Source organism: Pristis pectinata, chromosome 33, assembly GCF_009764475.1.
Source record: "Pristis pectinata isolate sPriPec2 chromosome 33, sPriPec2.1.pri, whole genome shotgun sequence".
NCBI classification, from domain to species: domain Eukaryota; kingdom Metazoa; phylum Chordata; class Chondrichthyes; order Rhinopristiformes; family Pristidae; genus Pristis; species Pristis pectinata.
Genome location: NC_067437.1, coordinates 14332203 through 14353371, shown reverse-complemented (window position 1 = coordinate 14353371; position 21169 = coordinate 14332203). Strand labels below are relative to the sequence as shown.

At 41.7% G+C, this 21169-nt stretch overlaps 1 long non-coding RNA gene across 1 annotated transcript in view; it reads right to left on the bottom strand.

Moving 5' to 3' along the window:
- Nucleotides 1–21169, bottom strand: part of LOC127585567 (uncharacterized) — a 33455-nt gene that overhangs the window by 3038 nt on the left and 9248 nt on the right. Inside the window, exons 2-5 of the long non-coding RNA XR_007958525.1 lie at nucleotides 8732–8805; nucleotides 8410–8497; nucleotides 6110–6215; nucleotides 227–702 (exon numbers count right to left, since the gene is read on the bottom strand). This is a non-coding gene — a long non-coding RNA (uncharacterized LOC127585567). The remainder of the gene's footprint in view (nucleotides 1–226; nucleotides 703–6109; nucleotides 6216–8409; nucleotides 8498–8731; nucleotides 8806–21169) is intronic.

Sequence of the window (21169 nt, the reverse complement as noted above, 5' to 3'; positions counted from 1 at the left end):
GGAGGATGTCATGGTTGGAGTTGCCATCTCTTAGATGGGTCATTTAATCAAGGGTCCATCTTCTCAAAGTTCCAATTGCAAAACCACATGCAGCTACTGTAGAGTTGACTCTGGTGTCAAAGCCAACATAACCAAAACAGATAGTTTGGTTACTTAAATACAAGCAGAAAGTGCTACAAATACTTGGTCAAACATAATTTGAGAGGACAAAAATAGCACAGTATACCTTTCAGGTCCATGACTTCTGATAAATAAAAAAAATCTCTGCATGAAACAACCAGAGATTTCCAGCATTCGTGTATCTTTACTTGTATTTGGTCATGTGCTGTGCACAAATTGGCTGCCACATGTCCTGTATTACAGTTGTGATTTCACTTCAAAAGAGATGTCCTGAGGTCATGTTTCCATATCATAACTTAACTTTCATCAAGAGCAAGCAAAAGAGCTCAAACAATCTGTCTTGTCGAACAGTGACTTTCCACTCCTGCTGCACAAGAGATTGACTTTTAGTCAGGTATGGGAATAATCAGCTAACGTTGCTTTGATAGTGCTCTTCAGGAAGGATCAATAGAAAGCCCTGCGTTCCCTGTAATCTTGTCCAGGATTTTCCCACCCATCATCAGCCAATGGCATTGGAAAGACAAGGTCCAGCTCCCTTCCAGGTTTTCCAGGTAGCGTCCCAATCTTCCATCCTTCTCAGAGCTGCCATGGAATAGAACAAGCACAAGAACATAAGAAAATAGAAGGAGGAATAGTTCATCTGGCCCCTCAAGCCTGTCCCACCATTCAATATGATCATAGCAAATCTACACTGGCCTCAACTCCTCATCTGTGTCAGAAATCCATAGCCTCAACTTTCCGCTTTCAAAAACTTATCTACCTCCACCTTAAATACTTCTAATGACCTAGCATTTAGTAAAATATACCTACCACAAACTTTGGACATACCAGCTTCCTCGCAATCAAAGTACATTTAACATGTAGTCTCTATTTTATAAAATGAGGCATTGATTTGCTTACGATTGAAATAAAATATATGCCCAGATAATCTGTTTTAACAATGTTGGTTGATGAATAAATATTGGTCAGGTCCCTGGGGAGAACTCTGCAGTTACTCTTCACAATAAAGTCAAGCAAACCTTTTTAATCCAGCTGCATGCAGTGGAGATGCCCTGGAGCAGCAGGACCCTTCAGCAACTTTCTCTTCCTTCACACCCAGTCCCTACTCATTATTTTATGCCCTTCAGTTTGTTGAGACCCTAAAGGCACCTTCAACTGCTGAATTGAGGCTTTCCTGTTACCCTCAATGCTAAGGTGACCGTCTCAAACAAACATCATTGGAATTTTCCAACTTGGGCATTGGTGACAAGAACATTATATTGTTTTCCAAGTAATCCCCAAAGGCAACACCTTCATTTTAAAATGATCAACCATGTTTTTTAAAAATTTCCATGGTTCTACTCTGTTTAAACTCCAACAATGCTAAACCCTCCACTATCTGTGATCTGGAAACCCTCGTGTCTTGCACCTCCCATTGGCAGCTGTCTGTTCTGGAAGCTCAGGAATTCCCTGCCAGGAAACTCCGTTTCTTTCCACCCTTAAGAGTAAAACATATGACCTCTGGTCTCCTGCTCTTGTGTCGCCTTATGTCAAATTCTGGCTGATAACACTTGTCAGAAGGCCTTTGGGATATTTGCTACATGAAAAGTCTTGTATCAATAAAATCGTTATTGTAATTGGATGGAGGGGGAAAATGACTTTTCAGAAATTTGTACATTTGGTTACAATTCCTCAAATAATGAGAAAATAATTCAAAGGAATACACAAAGGAGCTGGAGGAACTCAGCAGGTCAGGCAGCATCTATGGAGGGAAATGGACAGTCGACATTTCAGTAACGCTTTCAACACATTGCGGAACCGATATCAAAGATTCTTTTGATAATTACAGCTGCAAAGCACAAAGGTTTCTACTAAGGTAATCAACAAGCTTAGAAATAATATTGAGAAAGGCACTTCCTTGTGAGGGCCTGTAACAACACTGGCCAACTCTCTGCTTGGGGTCTTACCTCACTGTTATTTAATGAGTTTAGCGATGATTTAAACATCCCTGTCAAAGTTTGCACAAGCTATAAGACATTCATCATCTTGTGAAAATGCCAGTAGATTACTGATGCATGTTGTTGGCCTGCAAGTCTCCATTTTAATCAATCTCTCCTATACTTGCAGAACCATTGTCTCTTTACCAAGAGGCCAGTACTGTGCAGCAAATACATTAAAACCAGCAAACACACAGAGCAGCACATTTTCAGAAATATACGCAGAACAATGGTTTGAGAAGAAGCTTTACAAGTAGGTGATCAGAGCTGTAGTACAGGTGCTAAGGAGAATGAGGATCAAGTTTTGGGTACTGTGGAAACTCTATAGGGTAAGGACAGTTTGTTCTTGGCTGGGCTTCAGATCACAGCGTGATTTGCATGACAGAAAAATGCCCTATGTGGTCTATTGAAGAGCTCCTAGCAGATTGCAGGAGATAGAGTGAACCAGCCAAATTAACTTGCAAGTCACTCACTGTACATAGGGACACAAATTGCAGAACATCATTGGTGTTATATTCAAGAGATTGTCTTAAGGAGGGAATGAAAAAAAATCTGCAACTATGGAATCAACTTTTTTTTTCACTGCTAAGTATAACAAGTTGCTTGTATGACTGTTATTTAACTGATTTACTAAGGCCTCCAGTGATGTACTACTGCACTTCTATAGTTCCCAAGTCAAAGATTACAATTAGCAATCTATTATTTTACCAGCATATTTTGTTTCTGTTGCATAGCTCTCAACTCAGCTTTTATTGAATGCTAGTTCATGCAAAAGTGAAACACAATGCATTTCAGTTTGACTTTATTCAGTATGTCAAGTGTAAGCATAGTTTTATTCAAGTTTGTATCCTATTCCATTCCCATTGTGACTTTTGCTCTATCTGGATCTTATGCAAGAGATCTGCTTTCAGCTTTCACAGAGAACTGAACTGAATGGCAGACTGCAGTACTGTAATTGAGATAAAAGTCATAAAAACAATGGTAGCAGAATTCAGAGACAGTATTTTGAACCATTGACCTTGTCCAATGGTGTTTAATCAGGACTGTTAATTAGTTGTATATTGTTTTCAGGTGTTGTTAATTTTTTGGGTAGGGATGGGGAGCCTCATCTTTTCTTCCCCACACCACCTCCCCCCCCCCCCCCCCCCCCCACCAAGTTATGGATGCAGGATTTGAGGATTCAGAAAATTAATCCTCCACAAATTAGTTCCCATGTCTAACTTAATAATTAAAGATGATGACTACGCATACTACTTCTTAGGCAATCCTGTTCAATCAACAATATCTTGCTTCTACTCCGTTCTCAATACCATCCCTAATGTTGGGCATGCGAGCAACTTGACCTGCCTGACAAAACTAGGGCCTCAATGCTGGGGATGTTGGCTCAGGAGAGGCATAGATTATTGGTCTGCTTATCCTTCTAGTGAACTTGGAGGATTTTGCAGTGATTATCTCTGTCCAGTACTTTGAGATGCCGACTGCTGAAGGACTAGGGAATAGTTTAAACTGATATCCAAGGATTGGAATGGATTGGCAGGTCTCAGAAACATAGAGGAAGGCAGATTCAGAGGCTGGTCTTCAGAGGCTGGTCTCCAGTCACCTTGGTCCCTGGATTCCACTTAACCCAATCTAAAACAACACATTATCAAAACATGGGGTTGGCCAGGCTCCCTCTCTGCCAGACTTTCATATCTTTAGTGCATTTTGTGCCATAATTCTTTGCATTTAAAAAAGATTCAGTGAATTTTTCAAGATTTGTGTAACTATACATAATTGCACATTTCCATGAGTTAACTGGAGTAACAATTGTATTGCCCAGTCAGTGATATGTAGATAGAAATGAAAGTCATTATACAGGGTACAGTATAAAATGTTGGTATTCTCTTGAAAATTTCCCATTGCTTCACAAGGGTCTTAGCCCATGTCAGTTATAACCCATGTCTTTTGTAAAAAAAAAGAAACAGGTTCCTTGGCTCACCGAGTCCCTGTCAACCATCAACCTCCCACTTACACTAATCCGACATTAACCCTATTCTTTATTCTCCCCATATTCTAATCCACTTCCCCCAGATTCTACCACTCACCTCACACTGGGGACAATTTAATGCAGCCAATTAACCTACCAACCAGCATACCGTTGGGATGTGGGAGGAAACTGGAGCATCTGGAGGAAACCTACATAGTCACAGGGAGGACATGCAAACTTCACACAGACAATGACCGAGGTCAGGATTGAACCTGGGTCTCTGGCACTGTGAGGCAGCAGCACTACCTGCTGTGCCACTGTGCTGCCCATTTATCCAGGAATATTGAGCAGTAAATTACTGTTGGTTTCATATTCCATTTGTCACACATAATGAAGGTGGATGGATTGGGGAAGAAAAAAATTCAAAAGATCTAGGGAAGAGCTACGAGAATGATTGTAAACTTTAAAAACCACCTCTACTGGTTGCCTCATTATAGGAAGGATGTGGAGGCGTTGGAAAGGGTGCAGAGGAGATTTACCAGGATGCTGCCTGGTTTAGAGAGTATGGATTATGAGGAGAGACTAAGGGAGCTAGGGCTTTACTCTTTGGAGAGGAGGAGGATGAGAGGAGACATGATAGAGGTGTACAAAATATTGAGAGGAATAGATAGGGTGGACAGCCAGCGCCTCTTTCCCAGGGCACCAATGCTCAATACAAGAGGGCATGGCTTTAAAGTAATGGGTGGGAAGTTCAAGGGAGATATCAGAGGAAGGTTTTTTACCCACAGTGTGGTTGGGGCATGGAATGAGCTGCCTGGGGTGGTGGTGGAGGCAGGTACATTGGTCAAATTCAAGAGATTGGTAGATAAGCATATGGAGGGATTTAAAATAGAGGGATATGTGGGAGGAAAGGGTTAGATAGTCTTAGGTGAGGTTTAAGGTCAGCACAATATTGTGGGCTGAAGGGCCTGTAGTGTGCTGTACTGTTCTATGTTCTACTCAGACTGGCTGAAGGGCCATTTACTCTGGAGCAGCATAGACTTAGAAGTGATTTGATAAAGATTCATTAAACAACTAAAGGGCAGCATTGTGTCTCCATCAATGGGTAACTCCAATTTGACAGACTGGAAAAAGTGAGGGGGATGATATTAAACCATTCAAAGGCTAGAATAGGCTGGCTATTCAGAAGGGAGGCTGCTCTTCTTTCTCCCAGGCTGTGGAGTCTCTGAAATGTAGTTGGTGTGCCACGTGTTGGACTCGCCTTCAACAGGGAGCTGGGCTGGTTCTTGACTGGGGTATTGACTGGGGTATTGACCAACAACATCCAGATCATGACAGGCAACATCGGATCCATGTGAGAACCCGGACTGGTTTCAATCAGGTCAGGGAGGAAATTTGCCTTAATGCTTCTGGCATTTTGCCTTTCTCGGGAGTTTCCGTAGCTGCAAGATTGCAGAGGTTGGGCAAGAGAAAAAGTATTTACTGGACATGGTCTTTTCCTCATCACCAAGTTATATTTTCAGAAAACTATTCTTTCTTCTCTTTCATTCAGTTAATTGTCTACTTTTTCATTGGTCCAACCTGCTTTGGAGTACAGTTTTATGGAGGTGGGGAGATATTTCTGTTTTTCCAAGTTATGGATAACAAATGAGTGGATTCCGAAAGTTTCATCTCCTCAAATAAGTTCACCTTCCTAACATTATAACTAGAGATAATGATTCCACATAACCTGGTCGACAACAGCACACTAACAAAACCTGCGCTTGGCTCAGCTCCAGATCAAGAGCATTTCCATATTTTCAGTGGACTGTGGAAATAAGAATCTCTGCATTAAACAAATGATTAAAATGTTCAGTAGGTTTGTGCTATAATTCATAACCATGACCCTCTGCACCCACTGACCCTCACGATCAAACCTCTTCACGTGTTCAATCCTGTTCTCAAAAACAGGAGGTTCCCAGCAGCCCTCCATTGATTAGTAAAGCTGCATTTATGTGGCATCCTTCACATTAAACAACCCCTTAGAGTATGTTATGCAATAACTTACTTTTGAAACGCAATAGAAACAAAGGAAAATGTGGATGGTTTTTCTCGCCCCACTTTTGATGCAGTGCAAGTGGCCCATTTACTGTCCCAGCTGAAATCAGGAAACTCTGCAAAATGACAGAGGTTACTTTAATATTGTTTCCTACATTACACATTTTTGTTATAACAGAAACACCAGTGATGATAAAGTTACTGGAGCTGTTGTGTTACTCTGTGGTGACATTGTGCAACACAACTTCCATTGTACATCCAAGCATAAGAGAGTAATATTATGAGGGCTGAACATTGTTCTTTTATGCCTATAGAACTGCATTAGGTACACACATGTACGTGTAGAAACAGAACAAAGACACGATAAGAAATGTTTAAAATCTAAATTAAAAGTGGGAAATACTGGCACAGAAAACAGTTTAACTTGGTTGGCACCGTCTATCAGAAATAATTTCAACACACAATAATATTTTTTTTTCTTTCAGAATTCCATTTCCCTGAATTTAGAAGGGGTGATCTAATTGAGGTGTTTAAGTATTTGAAAGTACGCCCTTGCTTGCTTTCTACCGAACCAATCAATTCCTTTCAAAATGTATTTGCATACAAACATGTACTTGGATCAAAATGGAGTCTGATAACTTTTTGTAAGCTAAGGTTATTAAAAATTATTGAACAAGGTGGACCAATAGAGTAGAGGTGTAAATCAGACATGATATATTTGCTTTACAGAACAGGCCAGAGGGGCCGAATGGCCTGCCCTTGTTCTTATTTTCCTTTGATCATCCAGTTTGTATTAAACCCTCAGTAATTCCACTTTAAAGTAGCTTAAGTCAATTGGCCCTGAAACCGTAAGTAGATGTAACATGAGGATTACACAACTGGTAGGACAAATACTGAGCAGTTATCTAATTATTAGATTAATCCAAAATCAATAATTCCAAAACATTAAGTACTTTCACTAAATATTTACAGTGTCTCTGGAAAACCTCCCCACACACATTGTCTGTGCCATCAACTTGCATCATATGGAATCTTCAATATAAATAACTTCCTGTTATACTGGACAGAGAACTAGCAGAAGGAACAAGTGTCACACCATGCAACAGTCAGGTGGAGTGAAGGTTGTGTCAAAAGGAAAGGCTTTGACAAGGGTCATAAAGTTATTAAAATGAGGACAGATGGACAAAGGGGTTTTGAGAGAGGAAGCTAAAAGAAAGAATGTTTCTTCACATTGTAGGAGGCCATTCAGCCCATTGAATCTATGCTATCAGAGCAATCGCATCAATTCCCTTTCTCCCCCCCCCCCACCCCACCTATTTCCCTGTAATCCACTCTCTCTCATACACCCATCAACTCCACCCTGACTCCCCTACCACTCGCCTACACCAGGGGAAATTCAGAGCAACCAGCACATCTTTGCGATGTGGGAGGAGCCCATGCAGTCACAGGGAAAACATGCAAATTCTACACAGACAGCACAGCATCGGAGATCAAGATCTAACCCAGACCAGCGGAGTTTTCAGGCAGCAGCATTACCTGCTGCGCTGCCTTCCCAGAGAACCAAGGCTGGAGGGAGAGGCTGTAAAGCTGAAGAAAATTGCAGAGGGGGCAGGAATGAGATAAAGGATTGAAGCCAAGGATTTGAGGTTGAATGTACTGGGACCAAACATCAGTAAAGTTGGGGATGAACAAGGCAAGATGCTCAACACAGGCCTGTAGGACATGCCCAGATTGGGGATGATGGAGGAGAGGAAGTTAGTGTTGACAAGTTGCAGTGAATTGTATGAAGTGAGAGCTTACGGAGAGTGGACAATGCACAACAGAAGAATCCCATTCAACAAAATTATTACTGTTCTACTTCTCATGGGTGTTCTTGACTAATTGGTCAAAATAGTTACAGAGATTAATCAGTAGGTTATTGCAATGTCGGTGTGTAGCAATCTGTTGGAGCCGATGAGAAAATAGCTAAATGGAGAATAATGGACAACTATCAGCAAATTACAAACCTTAAACCAACAAAGTAACAAGGTGATGCCACAAACCAGGAAAGTGAAGCTGAGCCAATTTATTTTCATCAAACAAACACAGAATGCCATTTTAAGTTCACTAAACATGTACCATTATTCAGACTGCTTATTGAGTTATAAGTTTTCTATCCGACCACTGCTGCAATGCACATGTCTGTTTGGATAAGATGGGATTGTGAAGGTAGTATTAAAGATATTATTAATATTAACACTTTAGAGTCCCATTGAAGAAAAATGCAGGTATAATATTTGTTACATAAATAACAAACAGTTTGTACGTTACCAAGTGCAATTTAAGATGCAAAAACAAAATCTATGGATGGTGGAAGTCTGAATTAGCAAGTCGAAATACTCAGCAGGTCAGGCAGCACCTGTAGAAAGAGAAAAACAGTTGATTTTTCAAGAATGTCAATTTCTCTGGGGATTGGAAAATGTTGCTAATTGAATCAGTTTGAAGCAAGTAGCGAGAGGGCAGTGGGTGGGGGCTGAGCAGGTTGGTTGGGATGGAAAGTGAGGCGCAATAGGAAAGGGCAGGAAAGAAGAAAGAAGGTGGTTGTGATGAAGAGTCTTTCACCCCAACTCTCTCTGGACAGATCATCCCTCACCTGAGTAGTTCCATTCCTTTCTGGCTTTGCATCATCTGCAAGATCTGCAGCAGTGACTCATTATTTCTATAGACCTGTGATAAATATAAAGTAGATGTATAAAAAAAGTACAGCAACAGTTATTCAATAGAGTGTGTTGCTTGGGTCATGCAGAAAACAATTAATATTTGTTCGGGTTTACTGTTTAAATAAGGGTTCCTGCAAACTTCTTGGAGGCAAATTTAAGGCTGAAACAACAGAACAAGATGCTGATGTACAGAGAGACATACTCGCAGGTTGGGTGAGATGATTAGAAACATGACCCATGCAGGCTAGCAACCTGGTCCAAGCTTGCAAGGGGCTGAGAAGTTTTTTTCCTAAAAGCATGGTGGAACTCAGAAGGCAGAATTGAAAAGCTAAAAAAAATATAGATGCTAGAAATCTGAAAAGTAGAATAGCGGAGGGAATACTCAGCATGTCAGGTAGCACCTCTGGAGAGAGAGACAGACTTAACATTTTCAGGTTGATGATTATTCCTCAGCATCTGTTCCAACATCACAAGTATTAGTGTTTTACTAACCCTGGGTGTTCTTACTTAATTCCCATGGTAGGACTATAAAAAACAAGAGGGCAGAGATTTAAAGTGAGAGGAAAGAGTTTCAAAGAGGATCTGAGGAAATTTTTTTGGACAGGGAGTGGCTGATATCTGGAACGCGCTGCCAGAGGTGGTGGAATCAGATGCAATTACTACTTTTGAGAGGCATTTAGACAGACATGGAAGGATGCAGTACTAATGCAGGCAAATGGGATTAGCATAGATGGGCAAAAACGTTGGCATGATCCAGGTGGGCTGAAGGGGCCTATTACTATGCTGTATGACTCTAGGACTCCAATTGGTCAGAATAGTTACATAGGTTAATCCCAAGATCATTGCAATGTTAGTATGTAGCAAAGTCAGATGACAGGATGTTTCTTAAAATAGAGTAGAGAACTATTATATCATGGTTTTCTTCCCAAAGTGAACAGAGCAACAGAATCTGTGAATGCACCAAATTCATTCCCTTCTGTGTGTTGAAGTGGTTTCGGGTTGGGCAATAAGGGACCTCAGATCATTTTACAAAAAGCAGTGCAGCCAGCTTTTTAGGGATTGAGAAAAATGTTCTTTGTTATCAAGACAAGGGAGCAGAAGCAGGCCATTTGGCCCATCGAGTCTGCTCCAAGGAAAGGGAAATAGAAATGAGAAATGGGGAATGGGGGAAGAAGAAGAAAAAAAAACTATTCTAATCCCAATTACCGGCCTTATCCCCATATCCCTTGATATCCTGACTATTTAGATATCTATCTATCTCCTCCTTGAACGCCCCCACTGATCTGGCCTCCACTGCTGTACGTGGCAAGGAGTTCCACAAATTCACCACCCTCTGGCTAAAGAAATTTTTCCTCATCTCTGTCTTGAAACTGTACCCTCTAATTCTAAGATTGTGCCCTCTGGTCCTGGACTCACCCACCAAGGGAAACAGCCTAGCCACATTTACTCTGTCCTTTCCTATCAATATTTTAAATGTCGCTATGAGGTCCCCTCTCATTCTTCTGTACTCCAGTGAGTACAGTCCAAGAGCCGACAAACGCTCCTCATACATAAGCCCTTTCATTCCTGGAATCATCCTCGTAAATCTCCTCTGAACCCTCTCCAACGTCAACACATCCTTCCTAAGATGTGGGGCCCAAAACTGCGCACAATATTCCAAATGAGGCCTCACTAGTGCCCCGTAGAGCATTAACTAGATTTATTTGAGCTTTCTGTGAGTGTGAAGATTGTGAGATATCCAATGATATTTAATTAGAAAAAAATACATGGATTTACACCCAACTCCAAAAATGGAGGACATGCATGTGTGCAAGAGCATCTCCACATCACCTCCTGGAAAATAAATCCTGTGTCTCAGTGTTCATGTTTCTTTCACCAGTTTGAACATCTGCACTGCAGCAAACTCTGTCTTTGTGAAGTGTAATGAGGAGTGGGTTCACCCCTACAGCAGTGCAGGGCAGAGCAGGGTGGGACAGAGGGAGGGAGAGATTAGGACCACAGATGGGTTCTAAGATGGATTGAACAGTGAAAAGGAAAGTGTAATAAGCGAAGAAAAGTGTCGATTGCGTTGACCAACTTTAAATGTAGTGAGAGCATAACAGTCAGACAACTGCAAAAGCACCAAATCTGATCTAATCGGAGTGGGAGGAAAGCCAGCAGGGTAATGTGGCCACATCAAACATCCTCAGCACACCACTTCAAACAGGTTTCAAAGTTTACAGTCAAGGTGTCACATTTAAAGAGGCCTTCACACATTTGAAAAATGAACGTTTGAGTGGCATAAAATAAACCCCGCTGAATGCATTGCTAATTTAAAGCACACAAGCTTCTATAAACGTCAAATACACACACCAATTTGGATGCAACACACGGAATGAAAATAATTCAAAGACCACTTAAGGTTAGCGTATCTGTTGATGACAGAGTCACCCAGTGTGTTGGAGGTGGGGCAGTGTATGTGACCACACTGGGCTCACAACAAGCAGTTGATTAGTGCAGCAAGGAAGTCAATTTACTGAGGAAAAAGTATCTGTTTAAAGGGTTAGAGGAAACAATACGGATACTATAGCAGCTTGTCCCAATAAAAGTAGGGTAATTTCTACAGAGAAAAAAAATGGAATATGATGGGTAGTTACAGTATATACAGACTGTGGGCATTTAAATCTATCCACAGTAGTGCAGTTCCCAGAGATGATCCATTGATTGTTCCATCCCGACTAGGAATAGTATTGTCACTAAACATAGTCTATTAGGAAATGGAACTGGATTGGGATTTTAAACACTGTTTCCATGGTTAACACAACAAGCCAATAAGAAGCAAGGGACTTTGTCATTCTGTTGGGATACCAAACACTGATTTCTCCAATGCATTTGCCCAGTTATTGGAATGGCTTCCTTTCACGCCTGTAGCAGTGACCACTTCCAAATCCATTCCCAACTTTGTCTCCAAGATATCTATGTGTGATTCTATTACCTCAAGACATGGCTTCTCAGATGCCCTCTTAGTTGTCCTAATTCTGGGCATCATACTTCAGGAATGATGTCAAAGGATGGCTTAGATTTACTAAAATGGTACTGGGGATGAGGGTCATCAGTAATGTGGAGACTAGATAAATTATAATAGTTCCCTTCAGAGAACTGCTTAAGGGAAATTTGAAAGAGGTGGCACACAGGAAGAGTTGAGGCCTGGAGCAGATCAGCCACAATCGTATTGAATGGTGGGGCAGGCTTGAGAGACTGAGTGGCCTACTCCTAATCCAATTTTCTGGTGTGTTCAAAATTAGGAAGGGTTTTGATAGTTAATAAGGAGAAGCTGAGCAGTGGAGGCTTAGGGGAAATCTGATAGAAGTTTATAAAATTATGAGAGGCATAGATAGACAACTGGTATCTTTTTCCCCTGGGTCAATATGTCTAATATTAGAGGGCATGCATTGAAGGTGAGAGGGGGCAAGTTCAAAGGAGATATGCGGGGTAAGTTTTTGTCTTTACACAGAGAGTGGTGGGTGCCTCGAATGTGCAGTCAGAGGTGGTGGTGGAAGCAGATATAATAGAGGTATTTAAAAGGCTCTTGGGCACATGGACATGCAGGGAATGGAGGGATATGGACCATGTGCAGACAGAAGGAATTAGCTTAACTGGTTCAGCACATCGTCGGCAGAAGGGCCTGTTCCTGTGCTGTACTGTTCTGTGTTCTGTGTTCTATGTTCTATGTTCTAATCTGTTTCCAGTGAAAAGATGTTCAGTAACCACAAGGCAAATATTCAAGCAAACTTGCTTAAAAACCAAACATGAGAACATGAGGAAAACATTTTTTTAAAAAAGTTCAGTGAGTTTCTATGAACTCAAATACTTTGCCCAAAAAAGTTGAGGAAACTGATTCAGCAGTAACTTTTATAAAAGGCATTGGATAAATAGATCAATTAGAAACATTCACAGGGCTACAGGGAACAGGCATGGGTGTGTGGATAACCACATTACAAAGATCATGCTCAGGCAACGGGATAAATGATTTTCTCTACTGCATCATCCTTGGCATGTCGGTGCCCCACAGCTCTGACACCAACCACATTGTTCTCTTCCACATGGTCTGAGCATCTTCTCCAGGCTCCTGTGTCTTACTACAGCCTTACCCAGTCTAGATCTGATCTAAAGTACACTGCCCCCGCAACAATCCACGGTCCTTCTCAACCGCTATCCATGGCCGCTTGTGCAGCAGCAATATCTCTGCCCTTGGAAATTCTTTTCCCACTTTTTCCTCATGTTTCCCCGATCCTGCTTTGGTGAACAAAAACCTCCTCAAAAACTGTGGGAAGGGTGTGGAGAGGAGTTTAGTTTGGGAGAGCAGCGTGGAAGAAATTTAGCCCAATTTGACAATACTACATGAACAACAGATTAAACATCCCAGCCAGCACTCTGCAGTTTAACATAACTCAATAAGCTTCCAGCTTTATGTAATTCTTGTCCCGATCTAATCAGAGACGTTCTAAGATTACTGTTAGACTAACGTAGGCTGGAACTGAGCTGATAGATATTATGCACCATATGTACTGTAATCATTTGAATCTGTAAAGATCATGTCCTTAATATCTGGATTCACTAACTTGCATTGGTTTCTTTAATTCTAATGCAGTTCTGATCGTCTCTGTTTTCATAATTTAAGCCACAAGTGCAAGTGTTGATTTCACAAATAACTAATATAAATGACAATAAGCTAAAAGTACAGACATACTAATTGTCCTGCTGGTTCTCTTGCCTTAAGGTGGCCACATTTTGGAACTGAAGTGTTCACTCTTCAGAGCTGCTTTGCAAAGTTGCTATTTAGTATACGAGTAACTCGTGTTAGTATCGTGACCATAGCCATTCCAACATTATTCTTGACAGTATTCTGCTGAGATTATTAGATTTGGGCAAGAATAGTGTGAACCATTGCACTTAACTGGGAGGGGTGGAGTGGACAGGGGGCCACAAAGGGCAAACCACAGTTCACAAACCACACTTGGCTCTTGTACAGTTGAAGTATGGCTCTCAGAAATTCAAGCAAACATACCCTTAAGCACTCTGACTAACTTTGGCAGATGTGGGGGTTCAATGTCTGCCTGCCTGTCCATAAAACACACACTGTACGTAACATTCAGCACTACAATGGCCAAAGTCAGACTGCACTCAAGACATGTGATAAGAACATAAAATGCTGGCAACCTTCAGCAGGTCAGGCACAGCCTGTGGAAAGAGAAGAAGAGCTAATGTTTCAGTCTGAGACCCTTCATCGAAACAGAGGGTCTGAACCATTCTGACAAAGGATCTCAGATTGGAAATGCTGTCTCACTTTCCACGGCACGGCCTGAGCAGCTGAATGTTTCCATTTTTTTTTACCATTTTTATTGAAGATTTCCAGCCCTGACTGTTCAAAGTGGAGAAACAACATTTGGGATGGCATTGAGAAGCTCGGGTCTGTGTGTGGGGTCACACAGAAGCCCAGTGTAAACGTGCACACACCCCATAAACTATGCACCTGCCAGCAGGGATCTTGTGTCTCACTCTTGACAAAATCCATCAGGGTGGAAGGAAGTTATAGGGTGAAGAGGAGGAGGGGATGGTGAGGCGGGGGGGGGGGAAGAACTGAGGGGAGAGGGAAAAGGGGGTGAGAAGGAGTGAGGGGGTGAGGGCGAGGCGGTGAAGACAAGGCCGAGGAGGTGCTGATGATAATGGAAACTGTGTCTTTAGTTTTTCTATAAATTTTGGAAAGGTAGATTATAACAATAGAAGAGATTTTGTAAGAGCTAAGCCTGTGTCATATCTTTTGAACTACTGAATATTTTTGCATGCGTTCCAAAGACCAGTAGATGTGGCCACTCCTGGCCTATTCCACTAAAATTTATCTTGTAATGTATCTTTATTATACTGAAAATTACTATTTTTCCTTTTTAAAAAAAGTTAGAATTGTTATCATTGCAAGCTCATCTCTGTAACTACAGTAATAACTGCTTCTGATCTGACTATTCATCTCAGACTCTAGAAGTACCCAAGCACCTGAATCTTGTTTGATCCACTCCATTCTCCACGCAGACATGTTTGTTATTGAAATATAAATACACTGCAATGAAAGGCAAGGATGGATTCTGTTTTACTTGCTGAATATTTACAGCATTTTCTGTTTTACTTCAGCAATGAAACAGTATCTTTATCAATTTATTATGAAAACAGATAATGCTGGAAAAACTCAGGTCAGGCAGAATCTGTAGAATGAGAAACAAGTCGATGTTTCAGCCTCGGTTTCTCTTGCCACAGATGCTCCCTGACCTGCTGAGTTTTTCCCAACACCTGCAGTTTTCTGATTTTGTTTTAAATTAATTTATTGTTCTCTATACTCATTCATCACATTCATTGGATTAATAGACACATACTAGAGTGAGAAGATAAAAGTACCGGGAAAACTGAACAGAATGAGTTCTTTTTACTAGCCTAGGGGACTTCAATATAAGTCTTTAAAATTACAATGGGGTTGATACAACAGATGACTTAAGGGAGTGTCCAAAATCAGGAAACATAAAAATGGCAACCACTAAGAAATGAAAAAGAATTACTGATCATCCACAGGTTACGCAGGGTTCCGTTCCTGTGAACTGTTCGTAACCTGAACAATTCGCAAGTCGGAAATGCGGCTGCGAACAGAGTTCCCACCTGGCAGAAGATGCCTGCAGGCCTGCAGCAGCCGCCAATCTCCCAAACGCTCGTTTGTATGTACGGTCTGTACACAAGTTGGGTGTTCATAAGCCGGGCTGGACCTATAATTTTTATTTTAAGAAATATATTTATCCAGTAAGGGAGGACTTCCAACCACGTGAAGTGGTAGAGGTGAAGGGCATGGATGCACTTTAGTATCTGAGGGAAAACAGAATAGGTGGTTGTGTTGACAGAATCAGACAGTGAGAGAGAGGCTCATGTGTATGTTTGGTCTGTGGACAAGCAAAACATTAAGGTTCTGAAGCAAACAATTGGACTCACTGAAAAAGAGAAGTGAAGGCTGCATGGTTTAGAGAGGGCTCCGCAATATCCACAGGCAATATTTATTTCACCATTTTCAGACTTTCACCCTCCAAACCTTTCCACATTTAAGTACTTGGTCTAGATGATTTGGTCTACCTGCACTGCACTCTAGAACTATAACACTATATTTTGCATTGTTTTTTCTCCCCCTTTCGTACTACCTTGATGTACTTACGTATGGAATGATCTGTCTGGATGGCACACAAAAGCTTTTCACTGTATCTTGGTACATGCGACAATAGTAAACCAATTACCAATCATAGAACAGGACAGGAATAGGCCCTTTGGCTCACAATGTCTGTTCCAACCATGATGCCAATTTAAACTAATCCCACCTACCTGCACATGGTCCATATCTCTGTTCCCTGCCTGTTCACGAACCTGTCTAAATGCCTCTTAAATGTTGCAATTGCATCTGCTTCCACCACATCCCCTGGCAGCATGCTCCAGGCACCGATCACCCCACAAGTTCTCTTTAAACTTTCCCCCTCTCATCTTAATCTATGTCTGCTAGTATTTAACATCTCTGCTCCGGGAAAAAGACAGACTATCTACCCTTTCTATGCCTCTCATAATTTTATATACTTCTATCAGGTCTCCCCTCAGCCTCCGATGCTCCAGAGAAAACAATCCAAGTTTGTCCAACCCCTCCTTATAGCTAATACCCTCCAGTCCTGGCAACAGTGAAAGGAAATGGTAAGTTTCATATTAGGCTCTTGTTCTTTACATTTCACTATTCTTACATGCCAGACAACCACCAGAATATCACAAGCAGAACACAATTCCAGTAAGGGAATGGGTGTCTGACGGTTTCACTGCTTCTTGTAGCTTCTCCATATATTCCATGGTCTCAACACTACACTTAGCTTCAGAGGGATGACACTTGGATAACGTCCATGATTGGACATGCTGCTCCTAAAATGATTCACTATATCCAAAAAAAAAGTCTAAATTACCACAAACTCAGACTCTATACAGAAAGATAGATATTTAACATTACTCTCACCTGGGTATTGAATGGTGCAATAATGCATTTCATGGATATTGTTTTAAAATGCATTTGCTGGTGTTTTGCATACGTTGATAAAAAAAATATTTTCTTTCAAATTTATTTACGCACACTGGTCGGATCCACATCAGCCTCGTTCGTCTGACTGATTATTTTTATTCTTACACTAAAACTTTGTTTTCATTTTTAGCTCGACTTGTGGTGTGAATTATCATGAAACATCATCCCTTTGCCTAATCTTTTCAGTTGCAACTCGGGGATTTCAGTTGTTCTTCAGATAAATGTAACTTCTTGTAATCTTGAACCAATGTCTGAATAGTGCCTTTAACTGTACCCGATTTCATCCTGCAATCAAATCTCAGATTAAATTCTATAAATTTCATTGTATTGAAAATTTTAAAATAAAAATGGAAAATGCTGAAAATTCATTTTTTCCTGAAACTATCATACTCAGCATTTAGTCTGGAAGGTTGTAATCTGCCTAGGCAGAAGATGATATGATTAAGTTAGCAAGGGTGCAGAAAAGATTTACAAGAATGCTGCCAGGACTGGAGGGCTTGAGTTTATAGGGAGAGACCAGATAGACTGGGACTGTTTTCCCTGGATCGAAGGAGGCTGAGGAGTGACATTATATAAAATCATGAGGGGCATCGATAAGAGATGGTCACAGTCCTTCTCCCAGGGCAGGGGAGTCTAAAACTAGAGGGCATAGATTAAAGGTGAGAGGGGAAAGATTTAAAGAGGACCCAAGAGGCATGTTTTTCACACGGAGGGTGGTGCGTACATGGAACGAGCTGCCGAGGGAAATGGTAGTGGTGGGTACAAATACAACGTTTAAAAGATATTTGGACAGGTACATGGTTAGGAAAGATTTATAAGATAAAATTTCTTTATTAGTCACATGTACATCGAAACACACAGTGAAATGCATCTTTTGCGTAGAGTGTTCTGGGGGCAGCCCGCAAGTGTCGCCACACTTCTGGCGCCAACATAGCATGACCACAACTTCCTAACCTGTACGTCTTTGGAATGTGGGAGGAAACTGGAGCACCTGGAGGAAACCCACACAAACACGGGGAGAACATACAAACTCCTTACAGACAATGGCTGGAATTGAACCCAGGTTGCTGGCGCTGTAATAGTGTTACGCTAACCACTACACTACTGTGCCTGCCTTTAGAGGGATATGGGTCAAATGCAGGCAAATGGGACTAGCTGAGGAAGACACCTTGGTCAGCACTGGCCCGAAGGGCCTATTTCTGTGCTGTATAACTCTATGACGTGCTGTGAAAGAGCCTGGAAGGAAGGCAGGGAATTAAAGTGACCAGAAGCAATGGGCATGCTGATGGACTAACTAGAGGTGTTCTACAATTAGTCCTCTCTTCACCATGAGCAGCAAACACAGTACACTAAAGTGGAAGCAGTACAAGTGCATCACTGAAAGTATTTTGGACCCTGAATGGCAGTTCAGAGCGCATCTCCTCTGCTAGAACAGGAAGTGCTGTGGGAAGGGGGGTGGGTATTGTTATTGGAGTGCACTACGGGAAGAAATAGGTCTCTAAATTACCACAAGCTCAGACTCTATTCAGAAAGATAAATATTAACGTTACTCTCATCTGGATATTGAATGATGCAATAATGCATTTCATGGATTTTGTTTTAAAATGTTTTAAATTGTTTGCATTTGCTGGTGTTTTGCATATGTTGATAAAAAAATATTTTCTTTCAAATTTATTTACACATACTGTTTGGATCCACATCAGCCTCATTCATCTAACCGATTCTTTTAATTCTTGCACTAAAATTTGTTTTCATTTTTAGCTTAATTTGTGCTGTGAATTACCACAAAACATTATCTCTTTGCCTAATCTTTTCCTGGTTCTCTTGGTTCCATTTATACCTCCTTAATCTAGAGGAAGCCAAAATGGGAAAGGCATAATTATTACATCTAATTTAAATTCAGTTAACAATCTGGAATTTAGAACTAAAAACACCAAAATAATGACGACCATGCAAACTACCAGACTGTGGTAAAACCCCATCTGGTCACTAATGTTCTTACCTTGTCCAACTTATATCTGACACCAGTTCGACCCTACATGGTTGACTCGTAAATGGCCTCTGTGGTTTAGCAAGTCTCTCAGTTATACCTGTACCAATACCAGTTATAAAGAGAAGGAATTACACTGGACGGACCACCTGGCATTGACCTAGGCACTGAATTCAAACACAGCAAAGTCTCTCTTCCAGTCCAATCAACCTTGCAAAGTCCTGAGGGACACCTGCGGACTGGTGTCTAAATTGAGAGGTACACAGACCAGTTAAGCACCAGCCTGACATATTTGAGGGCCCATACTCCTCCATCACAATCCCTGGGTATGCGTTGTCCCACTAGCAGGCTGACCTGCCCCCAGAGGTGCTGAGATTCAGGCAGGAAGGAGTAGCCCTTAGAGTTCTCAACATTGACGCCAGACCCTATGAAATCTCATGGCATCAGGTCAAATATGAACAATCTGCTCTTGATTACCACCTACTGTCCTCCCTTGCAGAATGAATCAGTGCTCCTCCATATTGAACAGCATTTGGAAGAAGCGCTGAAAAACAGCAGTGTAGCAGAATACACTCTGGGTGGGGTTTTCATTGTTCATCCCCAAGAATGGCTTGTTAGCACCACCACAGCAGTCAGACTGGGTCTGTGGTAGGTGGTGAGTGAACCAACATGAGGGATAAACCTGTGGCAGATGTGTCTGTCCATGGCAGCATTGGTAAAAGTGACCTCTGCACAGTCCTTGTGGAGGTAAAGTCCTGTCTTCACACTGAAGGACATCTTCCATTATGTAATGTGACATTTAAACCTTTTAAATGGGATAGTCACAGAAGAGCAACACACAAAACATTGGAGGAACTCAGCAGGTCAGGCAGCATTTACAGAGGGAAATGGACAGTTGACATTTCCAGTTGAGACCCTTCATTTGGACTGATGAAGAGTCTTGACCTAAAACATCAAGTGTCCATTTCCCTCCATAGATGCTGCCTGACCTGCTGAGTTCCTCCAGCGTTTTGTGTGTTGCTGCAGATTCCAGCATCTGCAGTCTCTTGTAATCTCGGAAGAGATCTGACAGCTCCAATTCAGGCATTGAAAACCATTATCTGCAGCAGAAATGTACATGGCAGGCACGGTAATGTAGCAGTTAGCATAACGCTATTACAGCGCCAGCGACCCAGGTTCAATTCCAGCCGCTCTCAGTAAGGAGTTTGCACATTCTCCCCGTGTCTGCGTGGTTTCCTCCGGGTGCTCCGGTTTCCTCCCACATTCCAAAGACGTATGGGTTAGGAAGTTGTGGGCATGCTACGTTGGCACCGGAAGCGTGGCGACACTTGCGGGCTGCCCCCAGAACACTCAACGCAAAAGATGCATTACACTGTATGTTTCAATGTACATGTGACTAATAAAGAAATCTTATCTTATTACAAGCTATAACCTCATGGGTCAGCATATTCCTCACTCCACCATTACCATTAGGCCAGGGGACTGACGCTGGTTCAGTGAGGAGCGCAAATAGGCACCTCAGGAGCAGCACCAGGCACACCAAAATATGATGAGTTCCCAATCTGGTGCAGGATGATGTGTGCTGAACAACGAAAGCAGCATGGAATCGATAAAGCTAAGCAATCTCACAACCAATGGATCAAACTAAAGTTCTGTAGTCCTACCACATCTCATCATGACTTGTGGTGGACAATTAAACAGAAGGAGGAGACTCCAAGAACATTCCCATCCTCAATGATGGCAAAGTCCAGCAAGTCAGCACCAAAGAAAAGGCTGTAGCATTTGCAACCATGTTCAAAAAGTACCAAAAATATGACTCAACTTGGCTTCCTCCTGAGATTTCCACCACAACAGAAGTCAGTCTTCAGCCAGTTCAATTCATTCCACATGATATCAAGAAACAGTTGAGAGACCACTGGGTACTGCAACTGCTGTGGGTCTGGACAACATCCCAGCTGTAGTATTTAAGATCTGTGTTCCAGAACTTGATGCATTTCTATCTCAGCTCTTCCAGTTCAGTTACAACACCTGGAATTTGCCTGACAATTCTGAACATTATCTAGGGATGTCCCTTTCACAAAAAGCAGGACAAATTCAATCCGGTTAAGTTCAGCCCAAACATTCTGCCAGCAAAATGATGTTGTGGTTGTTCAAGATCAATCATCCTAACCCAAGGACATCAGTGTAAGAGTTCCTCAGGGCACGACTATCTCCAGCTGCTTCATCAACAACCTTCCTTCCATCAGAAAATCAGAAGTGGAGATG